The sequence below is a fragment of the Stenella coeruleoalba genome, assembly GCF_951394435.1.
Source record: "Stenella coeruleoalba genome assembly, chromosome: 1".
Lineage (NCBI taxonomy): Eukaryota > Metazoa > Chordata > Mammalia > Artiodactyla > Delphinidae > Stenella > Stenella coeruleoalba.
Window position 1 is genome coordinate 33,884,689 of NC_137169.1, and position 17,056 is coordinate 33,901,744.

At 38.9% G+C, this 17,056-nt stretch overlaps 1 long non-coding RNA gene across 1 annotated transcript in view; it reads right to left on the minus strand.

The window, feature by feature from the left end:
* LOC307183255 overlaps positions 1–17,056 on the minus strand; it is a 345,629-nt gene that overhangs the window by 259,394 nt on the left and 69,179 nt on the right. The window lies entirely within an intron of this gene.

Sequence of the window (17,056 nt, forward strand, 5' to 3'; positions counted from 1 at the left end):
ATTGTAAGCTTGAGAGTAATTCTCTTTCTAGCTCTCTACATCTTTGAATAGAAACCACAACTCTCCTTTGTTTAATGAAGTACTTACGCAGCTTTTGCAGTAGCAAGAAGAAGATACAGCAGGTAGGATAAATCATTGTCCTCTTGGAAGCTTCCCTAAGGGGCTTTAGGAATAACATATGTCCCAGAAACACTTCTCTCTTGTTTTTTGAGAAATGTAAAGTGCAGGAAAATATCCCATAGGGGTTAAGTAAAATACAAATGAGGTACTGATTTTTCATAAAGTATAAACTATAGGTCAGCTGTAATCCAGGACAGTTGCCTGGCTGAAAGCACCTACCAGTCTGCAACTGCCTAGCAAAGAATACGATGCTATACAGCAAACCTCATGGATAGCTAAGAATAAAAGAACTCAAGAAGATTTCTAGCCAATTAAGCCAATTTCAGAATTTTTCACACATGTCACTATTCAGTGAAAAATATGACAGGTGACTAATTACTCAAAATTAGGCCAATGACCAAAATATCATGCCTATGTTTTATTATGTATTATATTTTCCCCAAAGGTAAGTCTTTCCATTAACCATTAACTCCAAAATTATTATTATTAACAATAATGGCAATGGAACAAAATCAGTGAGTGATCACTTATGACAAGCAAGATCTTACAAACATTTTCTCATTTCATCATCACAAAAACTCAATGAGGAAAATGGGGCACCAAGGGATTAAAAAACTTGTCCAATGCACAGAGCTAGTATGTGCTAGAACCAGAATTCAAACCCAGGTCAGACTTCAAAGATCTTGTTTTTAACTTCTGAGCAAGCCTGCCTTAGAATGGTACTAGTTAAGATTTTGTGCGGCCCTCTGAGTATTTCCTTCTGTCATTTACAATGCTGGAAGTGGTCCACCCTTACATAAGAACACAAAAGCATCAGAAATGCCTTACTGGCTAACATCAGTTGTCCAACCAGAAAGACATTCAGTTTCAGAATAGTAATAAGGGACCATTTGTTGAGACAGGATGACAACTGACCTTTATGAGGTTGGTTTGAAAGGAGGGTATAACTGTTCTCCATGTTTTCTGAATTTCTCCCTGGCCCCCTCCTCATACATATATATGCATGTGTGTGTGTGTGTATGTGTATCAAGTATTCTTTTCTTCAATACAACACTGCATTATGATGTTGTCATCAGTAATTTATTTACAGTCTTCTTGAAATATACCTATGTATGTATGTATCTCTCTATATTAGCCACATCTATCTCTTAAGAATAAAGGGCTCAAAAATAAATAAAAGCTATAAAAAATTTTTAACTAAAAATCAATTAATTAATTAAACAATAAAAAGTAAAGAATAAAGGACTCTTTATGGGATATCTACCAGCTCTAATGAGGAGGCATAATATGACATTCTAAACTTAGACATATGGAGTATAGCAACAGCAAAGAAATGAGTTAGTTACAAAGACAATGATGCAAACAGCCACTACTAAATCTTCAGCTGGAAGAGGCAAGCTCTACGCAAACAGAGTTCATTTTACCTAACAAGCCTGCATAAAATAAGATAGCAGATGAAACAGGAAAGACAATAAGAAGCAATGACAGTCACCAGACCTGTAAGAAGAAGAACACCACAAAGAGCAAAGAGCAGGTGGCCCTGCCGGAATCTCCATATGGTAACGCAAAGCAGTAACGAGCTCTTCCTGACCTTTCACAAGATGCACGTGGAAAATGAACCTATTTAGATGACACATTGGGGAAACAGCCAGAGGCAACTGATTCAGGGGCTTCTGTCACCCCAAGCCCCACCTGGCTTCCCTGAGAGGTGGAGATGGTGGCGGGGGGAGAGGAGGGGGAGATCGTATCTCCACACACCTGTAATCCATTCACAACACACCAGTGAGTGGCTGCTCACCAGGGGGAAGCTCTGCAATAACTTGTGTCAACAAGTACTTCAATCATGTTTGATTTACTCTACTTAAGAAGTTAGGAAAATATATAACACTTCAGAGCAATATTTTCATCGAAAGTGGTTAATGTTAAAACATTTTGATGCTTAAAGGGCAAGCTTCAGTTATTAGAAAAATTAACTCTTGAAACACCTCGCTCCCTGAGGATGCAGAAACACCAGATGTGAATACTTGCCTTTTATTGGGCTATCAAAACGTCCTATTATCTCAAGATATCGTTTTAAAGTCTGAATCAACCTTATCAATACCCACCATGGAGTTAAAGTATTGGATTGAATGACCATATGCTCCAATGCTGGGACATTTTTGGAAGTGAAGGGAGTTCTATTAATTACTCTGTAATGACAGGAATAAGCCGGGACTAGCCTACGTAAACCAAAACATTTGATCACTCAGGTATTAGACCACATCCCCATTTTAGAACAAGGAAATCTAAGTTTACCTATCCTCCTCTTTAAAAATAAAAAATAAAATAATATATGCTAGTAGCAAGAAACTAAAAAATACGTAAAACAGGAAATAAAAGTGTGCCCTTTACAACCCTTGGAATCTCACTTCCCAGATATAACTTCCACTAACAGTCTGCCTTCCAGCCCTCCTCCACGTGGGGAGGATAGAATTCCCAAACACTACTATCTGAGGCCAGATGAATGAATGCCAAATGGCCAAAAATAGCAAATGTCTATCCCATACATTGAGTTCAGGTGGGGCCTACCCCTTTTCTGCACTTCTGGGGTTCAGCATATGATTTGGGTGACTTGAGGTCTAAACCATTGGGTGTGTCACTTTTTTCCCGGGCACGATGTTGGTTCAACATGGTCACGTAATTGTTTTAGAACCAATGAGATACAAAGCAACTTTTGCTCAGACTTCTAAGAAGACTCATTCTCTAGCTCACTCTCACATGTATTGAAATTGAAAGGCTCTAAGGCCTTGACCTGCACTGTCCAAGATGGCAGCCACTAGCCACATGTAACCATGGAGCATTTGATGAGACTAGTACAAATTGAGACACGATGTGAGTATGCAAGACACACTGGGTTTCAAAGACAGCATGAAAAAGGAACATAAAGTCTCTCACTGATAATTTTTGTCGATCACCTGTTGAAGGGATGATGCGTGTGGCTCACATTATAACTATTGAACAGCACTGGTCTAAAACAGTTGAATCCCTGGTAAAGCCGGGCCTAAGGGTAGCCAACCCCATGGACTTTTCAGCTATGTGAACTAATACGTACTTACTTTGCTTAAGTGAGTTTTGATTGGGTTTTCCAGCACTCGCACCTGACAGTCCTTCATAGCCACATGAAGAATCACAGTACACATTCAGGCTGCTACTCTTCATTGAACAACAGATCATGGGCATTTTTGTCCATTCTAGTCACCTTGCTAATAGTGTGTCCAGATCTGCACAAAGTATTCCATATAGGGACAAATCAACTCCTTTTTTTCTGTTAACACCACTCTATGTGCTCAGTGTACGGCACCAGCTTTCTTTCAGGTTCTCTCGTGTCGATGCTCTTTTTTGTCTCAGGCCTTTGCACATACTTACCCTTCTGCCTAAAACTTACCCTTCTGTCCTCTCTTTTCATTTGCCTGCTCCCTCTGGTTGCAATTTAAATGCCATCTCCTCAAAGCTGAGTTCCCTGGCCACTCAATTTAGAGTACGTCACCCTGTTATTGCCTCTCACAGCCCCTCATCTTCTCTATACATGTGGAGCAAAATATATATTAATTTCTTTAGATGTCTGTTTGATGTCTACGTTCCCCCTCCCCACTATACGATAACACTCATTAGTGCACACCATGGCTATGTGGTTCTTCCTTTTATCCCCAGCACCTGGAGCAGCACCTGACACATAGTGGGTGCTCGCTAAATATCTTCTGAATGCCAGGAGTGAATGGTAAAGGGGGCAGGAAAAACAGAAAGGCCAGGGGAATGTGAAGTAATGTGATAAGGAAGCCTAGATAATCCAGTGTGACCAAGCCAAGGAGTTTCTTTATGGTTCACAGGGTCTAGCAGAACCATAAAGACAGAAAGGATGAGAAATGACAAATGAACAGCAGGTCTGGAAGGATTTGAACAGTCAGTGGCTCCCTGGACCTTCCCCCAGGCATAGAAGTAAATGATCAGAGACTCAATGGTAAAGCCTGCAGTACAAAGCATTCCTGAACTTCACACGATAAAGATTCTGCCTGAGGTTTTATTCTCTGTTAGAAACAATGTGGTTCTCAGGCTCATTCTCGTAACTTGACTGAAAAAATATGGGAGGATCTGGGGTCTAGTCCAGGAGTTCTCATATAACTCTGCTCTAAAGACGAGATCACACTCTTGACCTCTGCGTTGTGGAACTTCTCACGAGCCTGGTTGAAATGCTGGTCAGGCCATATCCCAGCCAGCCTTTCTGGGCTCCATAAAAGTGGAGAATATCCTCTATTTTCCTGTTCACATTCTTGTTCTCACATGGGATCTACCTTGCATGGGATCATCTTACTTTACATGTCAGGGAAGGAGGAAGGTTTGTTACTGAAACTCTTTAGAATTGATACACAATAGCCTCTTAATCATTCCTCTGGATGTGAGGCCTCTCTTTAAATGAGAATGTCGCTTTATTTTGTTTTAATGTGATACATATTTTTAATTCATTAATTTTTTCATGGAAAAACTGATAGACGCAACGGAATTCATGTAATGTATGTTATGATATAAATCACAAGAGAAAAATGACTTTTTTGAACAAAGCACCCAATTTAAGATCTAGACTATTATCTTTGAAGCCCTCTGTGTGGCCCCTCCTGGTTTCATATTATTTTTTGGAAAGAATACAGACTACTTAATCAGTGAACTCCAGGAACCTGGGCTTAGATTAGCATGTGAGACTTTTAGAGATTTGGTGCTGTCCACACTGCAGGTGCTGACGAGTCTCCAGAAAGGTGGGAGAGCCATCAACTCTCAGAGGAAGAAGGAAGTATTTTCTTTTTCTCTTTGATCTCTCCCCCCACCACCCCAATTTTTTTAAATTACCACGCCTCCTTTCTCTGCTGGAAGGACCAAGGAAGTCTACCTATAGAGGAAGCAGGTACAAAGCCCTGCAATTCTGTCTCCTTCCTTTTTTACCAGATGGTTTCCATTAGGGCTTACCAGGTATTTTTTCTTAAAGGAATCAGGTATGCACTAGAAAAGCAAACAGCAGGATCATAGAACTGGAATCCGTTTATTTATTACAGAAATACAGAAATTTGATAGCTTTAAAAATACTTTAAAGATAATTAAATCCAGTCTTCTTCTTTTAGAGCTGAGAAAACAAAGGTATAGAACTTGCCCAAAGTCATTCAGCTAAATAGATGTCTTCAGTCTCCAAATCATTATCTTTATTTCCCGTTATTCAATTCCCATCATTGGTAGGTGTTCATTATTGAAAATTAGATCACATTATTGATCACTTTACTTTAGTCTAAGGACCAGAGTATCAGCATTTTCATTTAGCCATATTAATAAAAATAATATTTGAGCCATACATAAAAAGGGAATATATATTCATCTCAATGGAAAACACTTTCTTTTATTCATAACAGCATTTCTGCTTTCAATCAAAAGTCATTAACTATTCTATCACACATTTTTGATATCCTTTGATATTCTTTCACCATTTTTTCTACTTCTAATATAATATATAATTGAGCTGAATCTTTAAAAACATAGATACTTCAGCATACTTTTAAATGGTAGAGATGATAATCATTAAGTTCTTTGTCATATCAGGAACCTACAGATTGCTATTATTCAGTTAGTTAACCAAACCCCCTAAATGCCCATCAGATGGCCAGCACTGTTCTAGACATATGTCTTCTTCAGGATAAAAATGTTTTCAATTTTATATTTTAATGAATCCTTGTATTTCTTTATTTGCTTGCTTATCTTATTCAATAAATTTTATTTCTATTGTTCTCAAAGCACTTTGCTAGGCATTGTTGAGAATAAAGCAGATGGAGAACCAACACTTAGAGAACATACAGTCAAGAGATAGAAATGTTTCTATAAATAACTACAATATATGGCTTAAGAGAGTGAACACAAACTCAAATGCCCACAGAAGCCAAGCAGACAATGTAAATGCATAAAACAAAGTGAGTATAAGGCAACAGAGAATGGAGAACTATGGGAAGGTGTAAAATGAATGTGAGCTCTCAGAGAATGTTATTCTTTGTTTTAGGAGAAAGAATAGAAAAAGAGAGGATACAGGATGTGAGGAGAGGGGGAGGATAAGAGAGAGTGGGTGAAAGAGAGAGAAGAGTGCAAAGGGAGAGGAGGGGAGAGAAGGGAGGGGAAAAGACCAGGACTGAGCCTTGAGGAACTCCAGAATTTCAACACTGAAAGGTCAGGTAGAGGAGGTAGATAGAGGGAGACCAGTGTGATAGGAGAAAAACCAGGAAAGCAAGGTGTCCCAAAAGCCACAAGGAGTCAATATTTCATGATGAATAAGATGGTAAAGAGTGTCAAATTTTGCTGAAAGTGTCTATTGGATTTGACCACACTGAGATCACTGGTACCCTTGACAAGAGTAGTTTCAGCAGCGTGGTGGAGTTGGAAGCCAGGCTGAAGTGTTCTGAAAAGTGGATGGAAAGCAGAGAAACAGAGGTAGTATAAAGGCAACTATTTCAAGAAATTTTACTCTGAAGGGAGCAAAGAAATTGGGAAATGGTTAGAGTGGGACAAGCAGTCAAGGAAGATAGTTTATTAAAAGACAGTTGATATCAACAAATGCCAATAAGCACATGAAATGATGTTCAACATCACTAATCATTAGGGAAATGCAAATCAGAAACCACGTTTAGATTCTTCAATATATGAAAATCAATCAACGTGATACACCATATTAACAACTTGAAGGAGAAAAACCATATGATCATCTCAATAGATGCAGAAAAAGCTTTCAACAAAATTCAACACCGATTTATGATAAAAACCCTCCAGAAAGTAGGCATAGAGGGAACTTTCCTCAATATAATAAAGGCCATATATGAAAAACCCACAGCCAACATCATCCTCAATGGTGAAAAACTGAAACCATTTACACTAAGATCAGGAACAAGACAAGGTTGCCGACTCTCACCATTATTATTCAACATAGTTTTGGAAGTTTTAGCCAAAGCAATCAGAGAAGAAAAATAAATAAAAGGAATCCAAATTGGAAAAGAAGAAGTAAAGCTGTCACTGTTTGCAGATGACATGATACTATACATACAGAATCCTAAAGATGCTAACAGAAAACTACTAGAGCTAATCAATGAATTTGGTAAAGTAGCAGGATACAAAATTCATGCACAGAAATCCCTTGCATTCCTATACACTAATGATGAAAAATCTGAAAGTGAAATTAAGAAAACACTCCAATTTACCATTGCAACAAAAAGAATAAAATACCTAGGAATAAACCTACCTAAGGAGACAAAAGACTTGTATGCAGAAAATTATGATACTGATGAAAGAAGTTAAAGATGATACAAATAGATGGAGAGATATACCATGTTCTTGGATTGGAAGAATCAACATTGTGAAAATGACTCTACTACCCTAAGCAATCTACAGATTCAATGCAATCCCTATCAAACGACCACTGGCATTTTTCACAGAACTAGAACAAAAAATTTCAGAATTTGTATGGAAACACAAAAGACCCCAAATAGCCAAAGCAATCTTGAGAAAGAAAAATGGAACTAGAGGAATCAGGCTCCTTGACTTCAGACTATACTACAAAGCTACAGTAATCAAGACAGTACGGTACTGGCACAAAAACAGAAATATAGATCAATGCAACAGGATAGAAAGCCCAGAGATAAACCCACACACATATGGTTACCTTATCTTTGACAAAGGAGGCAAGAATATACAGTGGAGAAAAGACAGCCTCTTCAATAAGTGGTGCTGGGAAAACTGGACAGCTACATGTTAAAGAATGAAACTAGAACACTCCCTAACACCATACACAAAAATAAACTCAAAATGGATTAAAGACCTAAATGTAAGGCCAGACACTATCAAACTCTTAGAGGAAAACATAGGCAGAACACTCTATGACATAAATCACAGCAAGATCCTTTTTGACCCACCTCCCAGAGAAATGGAAATAAAAACAAAAATAAACAAATGGGACTTAATGAAATTTAAAAGGTTTTGCACAGCAAAGGAAACCATAAACAAGACGAAAAGACAACCCTCAGAATGGGAGAAAATATTTGCAAATGAGGCAACTGACAAAGGATTAATCTCCAAAATATACAAGCAACTCATGCAGCTCAATATCAAAAAAACAAATAACCCAATCCAAAGATGGGCAGAAGACCTAAACAGACATTTCTCCAAAGAAGATATATAGATTGCCAACAAACACATGAAAGGATGCTCAACATCATTAATCATTAGAGAAATGCAAATCAAAACTACAATGAGATATCATCTCACACTGGTCAGAATAGCCATCATCAAAAAATGTAGAAACAATAAATGCTGGAGAGGGTGTGGAGAAAAGGTAACCCTCCTGCACTGTTGGTGGGAATGTAAATTGATACAGCCACTATCAGTATGGAGGTTCCTCAAAAAACTAAAAATAGAACTACCATAAGACAGCAATCCCACTACTGGGCATATACCCTGAGAAAACCATAATTCAAAAAGTCATGTACCAAAATGTTCATTGCAGCTCTATTTACAATAGCTAGGACATGGAAGCAACCTAAGTGTCCATCAACAGATGAAAAGATGAAGAAGATGTGGCACATATATACAATGGAATATTACTCAGCCATAAAAAGGAACAAAACTGAGTTTTTTGTAGTGAGGTGGATGGACCTAGAGACTGTCATACAGAATGAAGTCAGTCAGAAAGAGAAAAACAAATACAATATGCTAACACATATATATGGAATCTAAAAAAAGAAAACAAAATGGTCAGAAGAACCTAGGGGCAAGACGGGAATAAAGATGCAGACCTACTAGAGAATGGACTTGAGGATATGGGGAGGGGGAAGGGTAAGCTGGGACAAAGTGAGAGAGTGGCACGGACATATATATACTACCAAACGTAAAAATAGATAGCTAGTGGGAAGCAGCCGCATAGCACAGGGAGATCAGCCTGGTGCTTTGTGACCACATAGAGGGGTGGGATAGGGAGCATGGGATGAAGGGAGATGCAAGAGGGAAGAGATATGGGGACATATGTATATGTATAGCTGATTCACTTTGTTATAAAGCAGAAACTAACACACCATTGTAAAGAAATTTTACTCCAATAAAGATGTTAAAAAATAATAAAAAGAAAGATATGGCCAAAGAAGCCAAATTGGCCAAATCCTACAGAAGTGGAATGAAATCCAGTAAGAAAGAGAGAGAGAGAGAGAGAGAGAGAGAGAGAGAGAGAGAGAGGAGGGAGGAAGGGAGGGAAGGAGGGAAGGAGGGAAGGAAGGAAGGAAGGAAGGGAGGGAGGGAGGGAGGGAGGGAGAAGTACGGAGGGGGGATAGGAGGGAGGAGGGAAAGAAGGTGGGAGGGAAGGAAGGGAGGGAGGAAAGAAGAAAAGAGGTAGGGAGAGTTGATTTAAAGAGGGACACTTCTTCCATCCCACTATAAAGAAGAAGGAAAAGATGATGATAAATTTGGTGGTGAAAGTATGACGGAGTCCCCATCTAATGGCTTCTATTTTCTATATACATAACATAGGGGAGGACATCATTTGAGAATGAGCATGGAGGGTGAGTGAGAGATTGGCAGAGGAGGGAGAAGGTATGAAATAATCCCTTGGGAGTGTGAAAGAAGAAATCCTACTAAAGAAACATGGTATGAAGTGTAGAGCATCCAGTTATGATTTGGGATCACAAATTTAAGGCACAACCAGTCAACTCTGCTTTTTAATTTTCTCCAGAAAAGTTCAGCTACTCAAAGGGGTATGGAGAATCCATAAATCACCTGTGCATTGTGAGATGCTGAGTCACAGACCTGGGGAGGAGCCTGAGCTTCTAGGTTCCTAACAAGGTTGCAAGCGATACCCATGCTACTAAATCACTGGGTCACACTTTGAGTGACAAGGAACCAGAGCCGTTTCCTTTGTCGTTCTTTTTTCAAGTACTTCAGTAGGGTAGACAGCAGGTCTGTCGCCTCTAAGTCTGAAAATAATAATAACATTAATAATAAAAATGTAAACTTCAATAATAATTTTAAAAGAGGGAAGCATGGAGAAGACAGATGAGTTGATTTATCCAATCGTGTTTGTGCTGGAAATAGACTTTCTTTTTTTTTAAATCTCATTAATAGGTTTTTAATATGATTTTTATTTATTTATTTTTGGCTGCGTTGGGTCTTGCCTGCTGTGTGCCTGCTCTCTCTAGTTGCGGAGAGTGGGGGCTACTCTTTGTTGCGGTGCGCGGGCTTCTCATTGTGTTGGCTTCTCTTGTTGCAGAGCACGGGCTCTAGGCACGCAGGCTTCTGTAGTTGTGGTTCGTGGGCTCCAGAGCGCAGGTTCAGTAGTTGTGGCGCACGGGCTTCACTGCTCCGTGGCATGTGGGAAACTCCCAGACCAGGGCCCGAACCCCTGTCCCCTGCACTGGCAGGCAGATTCTCAACCACCGTGCCACCAGGGAAGCTCTCTCTTTTTTTTTTTAATTAATTTTTTTAAACATCTTTATTGAGTATAATTGCTTTACAATGTTTTGTTAGTTTCTGCTGTATAACAAAGTGAATCAGCTATACATATACATATATCCTCATATCCTCTCCCTCTTGCGTCTCCCTTCCATCCTCCCTATCCCACCCCTCTAGGTGGTCACAAAGCACCGAGCTGGTCTCCCTGTGCTATGCGGCTGCTTCCCACTAGCTATCTATTTTACATTTGGTAGTGTATATATGTCCATGCCACTCTCTCACTTTGTCCCAGCTTACTCTTCCCCCTCCCTGTGTCCTCAAGTCCATTCTCTACATCTGTGTCTTTATTCCTGTCCTGCCCCTAGGTTCTTCAGAACCTTTTTTTTTTTTTTTTTTTAGATTCCGTATATATGTGTTAGCATATGGTATTTTTCTCTTTCTGACTTACTTCACTCTGTATGGCAGACTCTAGGTCCAACCACCTCACTACAAATAACTCAATTTCGTTCCTTTTTATGGCTGAGTAATATTCCATTGTATATATGTGCCACATCTTCTTTTTCCATTCATCTGTGGATAGACACTTAGGTTGCTTCCATGTCCTAGCGATTGTAAATAGCGCTGCAATGAACATTGTGGTACATGACTTTGAATTATGGTTTTCTCAGGGTATATGCTCAGTAGTGGGATTGCTGGGTCATATGGTAATTCTATTTTTAGTTTTTTAAGGATCCTCCATACTGTCCTCCATAGTGGCTGTATCAATTTACATTCCCACCAACAGTGCAAGAGGGTTCCCTTTTCTCCACACTCTCTCCAGCATTTATTGTTTCTAGATTTTTTCATGATGGCCATTCTGACTGGTGTGAGGTGACACCTCATCGTAGTTTTGATTTGCATTTCTCTAATGATTAGTGACGTTGAGCATCCTTTCATGTGTTTGTTGGCAATCTGTATATCTTCTTTGGAAAAATGTCTGTTTAGGTCTTCTGCCCATTTTTGGATTGGGTTGTTCCTTTTTTGATATTGAGCTGCATGTATATTTTGGAGATTAATCTCCTTTTAAAAAATATTTATTTATTTATTTATTTATGTAGGCTGCGCCAGGTCTTTGTTGTGGTGCGCAGGATCTTTAGTTGTGGCATGTGGGTTTCTTAGTTGCAGCATGCGGGTTTCTTAGTTGTGGCATGCATGAAGGATCTAGTTCCCCAATCAGGGATTGAACCCGGGCCCCCTGCAATGGGAGTGCAGAGTCTTATCCACTAGACCACCAGGGAAGTCCCAGAAATACATTTTCTTGCCCTTCTTCTCATCTACATTTCCCGGTTTGGCAACATCGTATAATCTTACAGCTTCAATTGCCATCTTTATGTGGTTATGATGACCCCTTTCTTGGCTCCAAAGGCCAAATGGACACGTCCACATGAGTGTCCCACGAGCAATTCAAACAACAAATTGCCCCCTATATTCGCTTCCCCTTGGTCTTTCAATCCGTTGATTCTTCTCACTCTCCTACTGGCCTCCACATTTAAGAAGTCCCACTGATCTATCCCTAAAATATTAATAACTTCTATGAATGCAAATTAGAACTACACCAAGATACCATTTTCCCTTATCACATAAGCAGAAATCCAAAAGTTTGACAACATAATCTGTTAGCATGACTGAGGAAACAGAGACTCGCATGCATTGCTAGTGAGAATGAAAGATGGTACAATTCCTGAGCAGTGGATTTTTGTAGTAATGTAGCAAAATTACCTATGCCTTGACTTTTGACCTAGGAATCTATCCTAAAAACACACTGGCAACACATAAAATGATATGTGCACATGCCCATTCACTAAAGCACAATTTATAATAGCCAATGATTTAAAACAACCCTCAAATGTCCATCAATAGAGGATTGTTGAATAAGTTATGGTATATTTATATAATGGAGTATTATGCAGACATAAAAAGGCATGAGGAAAATCTCCATGTACTGATATGAAGACATTTAAGTGAAAATGCAAGAGGCAGAACAGCCAACACAGTATTTGCTTTTTAAATAAAAAAAGAAGATTAATACTTATACATATTTCCTTATGTTTTCAAAAAGAAGAAATGGAAAGATAAACCAAAACCTAAAAATACGAAGGATTATCTATAAGAGAAAGGAAGGAACAGTGAGAAGGGAATAGGCATTGAAGGTAGATCTCTCTTTATGTGCCGTATTTTATAGTTTTTATTTGAAAGCATGTAAATGTTTTATATAATTAAAACATAAAATTAAATAGGAAAGAAACAAAGTAATCCATAAATATCAAACAATCTGAAATCTTCAGTGGCTTCCCACTACCTACGCACTAGGTCTAAACTCCTCAGTCCGGTCTCAGTGCTCTGAGTCTGCCCCAGCCAGACATTCCCATCTTACTTCCTTATGCCCCACTCCCACCCCAACCCCGGCCCCATCTACTCTCTTCACATACTAACTATTAACATTTGAGTACCCGGTTTATTTCCCCAGCTAGACCATAACCTCTTGAAAATGAAATCCACCTCTGATCCATTTTGGAAAACTTCCATGCTCAATCTCTAGAGCTACCATAACATAAATTGGTGATAATTCTGGCATCTGAAAGATACTGGCTGGAAAATTTGTATTTATTTTAAAATTCAAGGAGTCTAGAGCTCCTTGATAATATACCAAATATCTGGCTAAAGCATAACTTTCTACCTACAAAACAAAGACAACAATGGAAGCAACCCAAGTGTCCTATGGGTGAATGTTTAAACATGTGTATCCATACAATGGATTATTATTCAGCCTTAGAAAGGAAGGAAATTCTGACACATGCCCCAACATAGATGAACCTTGAAAAATTATGCTAAGTGAAATAAGTCTGTCTCAAAAGGACAAATACTGTATGAGTCCACATATATGAGATTTCTAGAGCAGTCAAATTCATAGAAACAGAAAGGAGGATGGTAGTTGCCAGGAGCTGGGAGTAGCAGGGAGTGAAGAATTATTGCTTAATGGGTACAGAGCTTCAATTTTGCAAAATGGAAAAAGTTCTGGAGATGGATGGTGGCGATGGTTGTACAACAATGTGAATGTACCGAATGCCACTGGACTGTATACTTAAAAACAGTTAAAATGGTAAATTTTGTTACATATATTTTACCATAATTTAAAATTTGTTTTTAAAAAGCAAAGAAAAAGAGCCATGAGAACACCTTTTAATGGTGACCTTTTAATACCTTATATTAATATAAAAACGATTTAACCAAGGCTACCCTCTCTAAGGCCATTAAAGATCACCTAGGGAAGAGAGCATTGGCTTTTTGCTTTAAACATAGTACCACGTTCTCCCCTTAAGAGTATTTCCAACAGAAACATTCTACCCTTGGACTGCTTTGCCCCCTGGGCTTTGTATAACCAGGGGTTACACATAGCTGATTAATTTAAAAGGTGTTTCTAAGACTCTGATAGTTGTTTCTAATCAAAGCTTTGTATTGGCATTGATCTATAATATTTACTTTGATGTTTCTGAGTAGAATGCTCTGTCCTTCCCCTCCATTCCCACAGGAAGAATCACTGTGCAATGAGTTACTGCTGAGGTTGAGAAATGCTTTGGGAAGAATTTACCTTCCCAAAGTAAAACTCTGCATCTTGTACCACACTAATACAAGATGTAAACAGTAGGGGAAACTGTGCACGGGAAGAAGAGGTATGTGGGAATGCTCTGCACTTTCCAATCAGTTTCTTTGTAAAACTAAAACTGCTCTAAAAAATGAAGTCTATCAATTGAAAAAATAAACCTCTGCATCTTAAATTCTCTGAGTTGTCAGTATAGCAAATGATCGTATTGGTCCATGTAAGCAAAAATGATGCTTTCTTTTTTTTTTTTTTGCGGTACATGGGCCTCTGACTGTTGTGGCCTCTCCCACCGCAGAGCACAGGCTCCAGACGCGCAGGCTCAGTGGCCATGGCTCATGGGCCCAGCTGCTCCGCGGTGTGTGGGATCTTCCCGGACCGGGGCATGAACCCGTCCCAACCCGTGCGCCACCAGGGAAGCCCCAAAATGATGCTTTCTTAATAAGGAAATACATTCTCCTTTAAATATGCAATATATCTGGCCAGAAATTAAGGGATATTTTGCTGACCAGTCATCTTTCTAAATATATTTGAACATTAGAGGAGGAAAAAAGGAAAAATCATTAGAATGCAACCCGCAAGTTATAACCCCCTAGTTTCTGCTCCTGATTTCATTGGAAACCCCAGATTTCTAACACATGGCTTTGTTTCTCTCTTGCCATTTAGAGAGTATAGACAAACATGTTGAAGTCCTTGACCTTAGAGGCAATTAAATACTGGAAGGAGTAAGTTATTGAAATGCCCTTCTAAGAATTATTTAAAATGTAGATAACAACCTTACACTTTCACCTACGATGGAGTAGCAGGTATCAGACTAATCCTCCTGCTAAGAACATCTATAAAAGCTGGGGAAAATAACACACACACACACACACACACACACACACACACACACACACACCAGCTGCTTGTACATAATGAAAAACAACTAAAACAGACAATACTTGAGGGACAAAGATCCCAAAGAGCATAAATGCTCACTGAAGGGAGCCCCCTGGCAGAGCCACATTTTCTCCTCAGGACATTTAATACTATACAGTGCAGAGAATGAAGGTCAGATAGAAATCAGCAGCCTAGAGACTGTGGCAGTCTCAGTGGGCTGGAAAGACAACAACTGGGATGCATGGACCACTGAGGAGGAAGGGGTCATTAAACACCAGGCTTTCAATTGAGACTCCAGAAGAGCCATGATCTATGATTAAGAACAAACTAGAAACAGACCAACCTCAAATGGCTCAAGGTGATCTTCCCATGCGCTATCTGGGGAAATTAAACCCTCTCTGAAGGAAGATATTTTCCAGAGGCTCTACAATTTTTCATACATAATGCCCAGCATTCAAAGAAAAATACAAAACATTCCAGAAAATAGAACCAAATGATTGATAACCAAGAGAAAAAATAGACAGGATAAACAGATCCACAGGTGACCCATATATTGGAGTTACCACACATGGACTTTCCACTAACTGGCAAAATACTTACACCAATACTTCACGAGAAAAAGAGAATACCTAAATGGCCAATAAGTATATGAGAAGAAATTCAATATCATTCAGGAAACACAAATTAAAGCCACAGTGAGATAACACTACAAACCTTGCAGAACGGTTAAACCAAATAAATACATTAAGTATTGGTGAGGACATAGATCAATTTCTACTGCAAAAACTGCTGGTGTAAATGTAAATTGATGCAAACACTTTGGAAAGTTGTTATGCAGAAACTACAAAAGCTAAACATATATATAACCTGTGATCCAGGAATTCCACTGCTGGGTACAGAAATAACAAAAAATGAGTGTTTATATATCAACTGAAAGATAATATCCATGAATATTCATAAAACCCTTATTTATAATCGCCCAAACTGCAAATAGCCCAAACGTCCACCAACAGCTGAATGGTCTATTCCACTGTAGCATATTTATCCAATGCAATATTATAAGGCAATGAAGAAGAACAAATCAGCCTCATCCACCAGAGGGCAGACAGCAGAAGCAAGAAGAATTACAATCCTGCAGCCTGTGGAACAAAAACCACATTCACAGAAAGATAGACAAGATGAAAAGGCAGAGGGCTATGTATCAGATGAAGGAACAAGATAAAACCACAGAAAAACAACTAAATGAAGTGGAGATAGGCAACCTTCCAGAAAAAGAATTCAGAATAATGATAGTGAAGACGATCCAGGACCTTGGAAAAAGAATGGAGGCAAAGATCGAGAAGATGCAAGAAATGTTTAACAAAGACCTAGAAGAATTAAAGAACAAACAAACAGAGATGAACAATACAATAACTGTAATGAAAACTACACTAGAAGGAATCAATAGCAGAATAACTGAGGCAGGAGAACGGATAAGTGACCTGGAAGACAGAATGGTGGAATTCACTGCCGTGGAACAGAATAAAGAAAAAAGAATGAAAAGAAATGAAGACCTAAGAGACCTCTGGGACAACATTAAAGGCAATAACGTTCACATTATAGGGGTCCCAGAAGAAGAAGAGAGAGAGAAAGGAACTGAGAAAATATTTGAAGAGATTATAGTCAAAAACTTCCCTAACATGGGAAAGAAAATAGCAACCCAAGTCCAGAGAGTGCAGAGCATCCCATACAGGATAAACCCAAGGAGAAACACACCGAGACACACAGTAATCAAATTGGCAAAAATTAAAGACAAAGAAAAATTATTGAAAGCAGCAAGGGGAAAATGACAAATAACAAACAAGGGAACTCCCATAAGGTTAACAGCTGATTTCTCAGCAGAAACTCTACAAGCCAGAAGGAAGTGGCACAATATACTTAAAGTGATGAAAG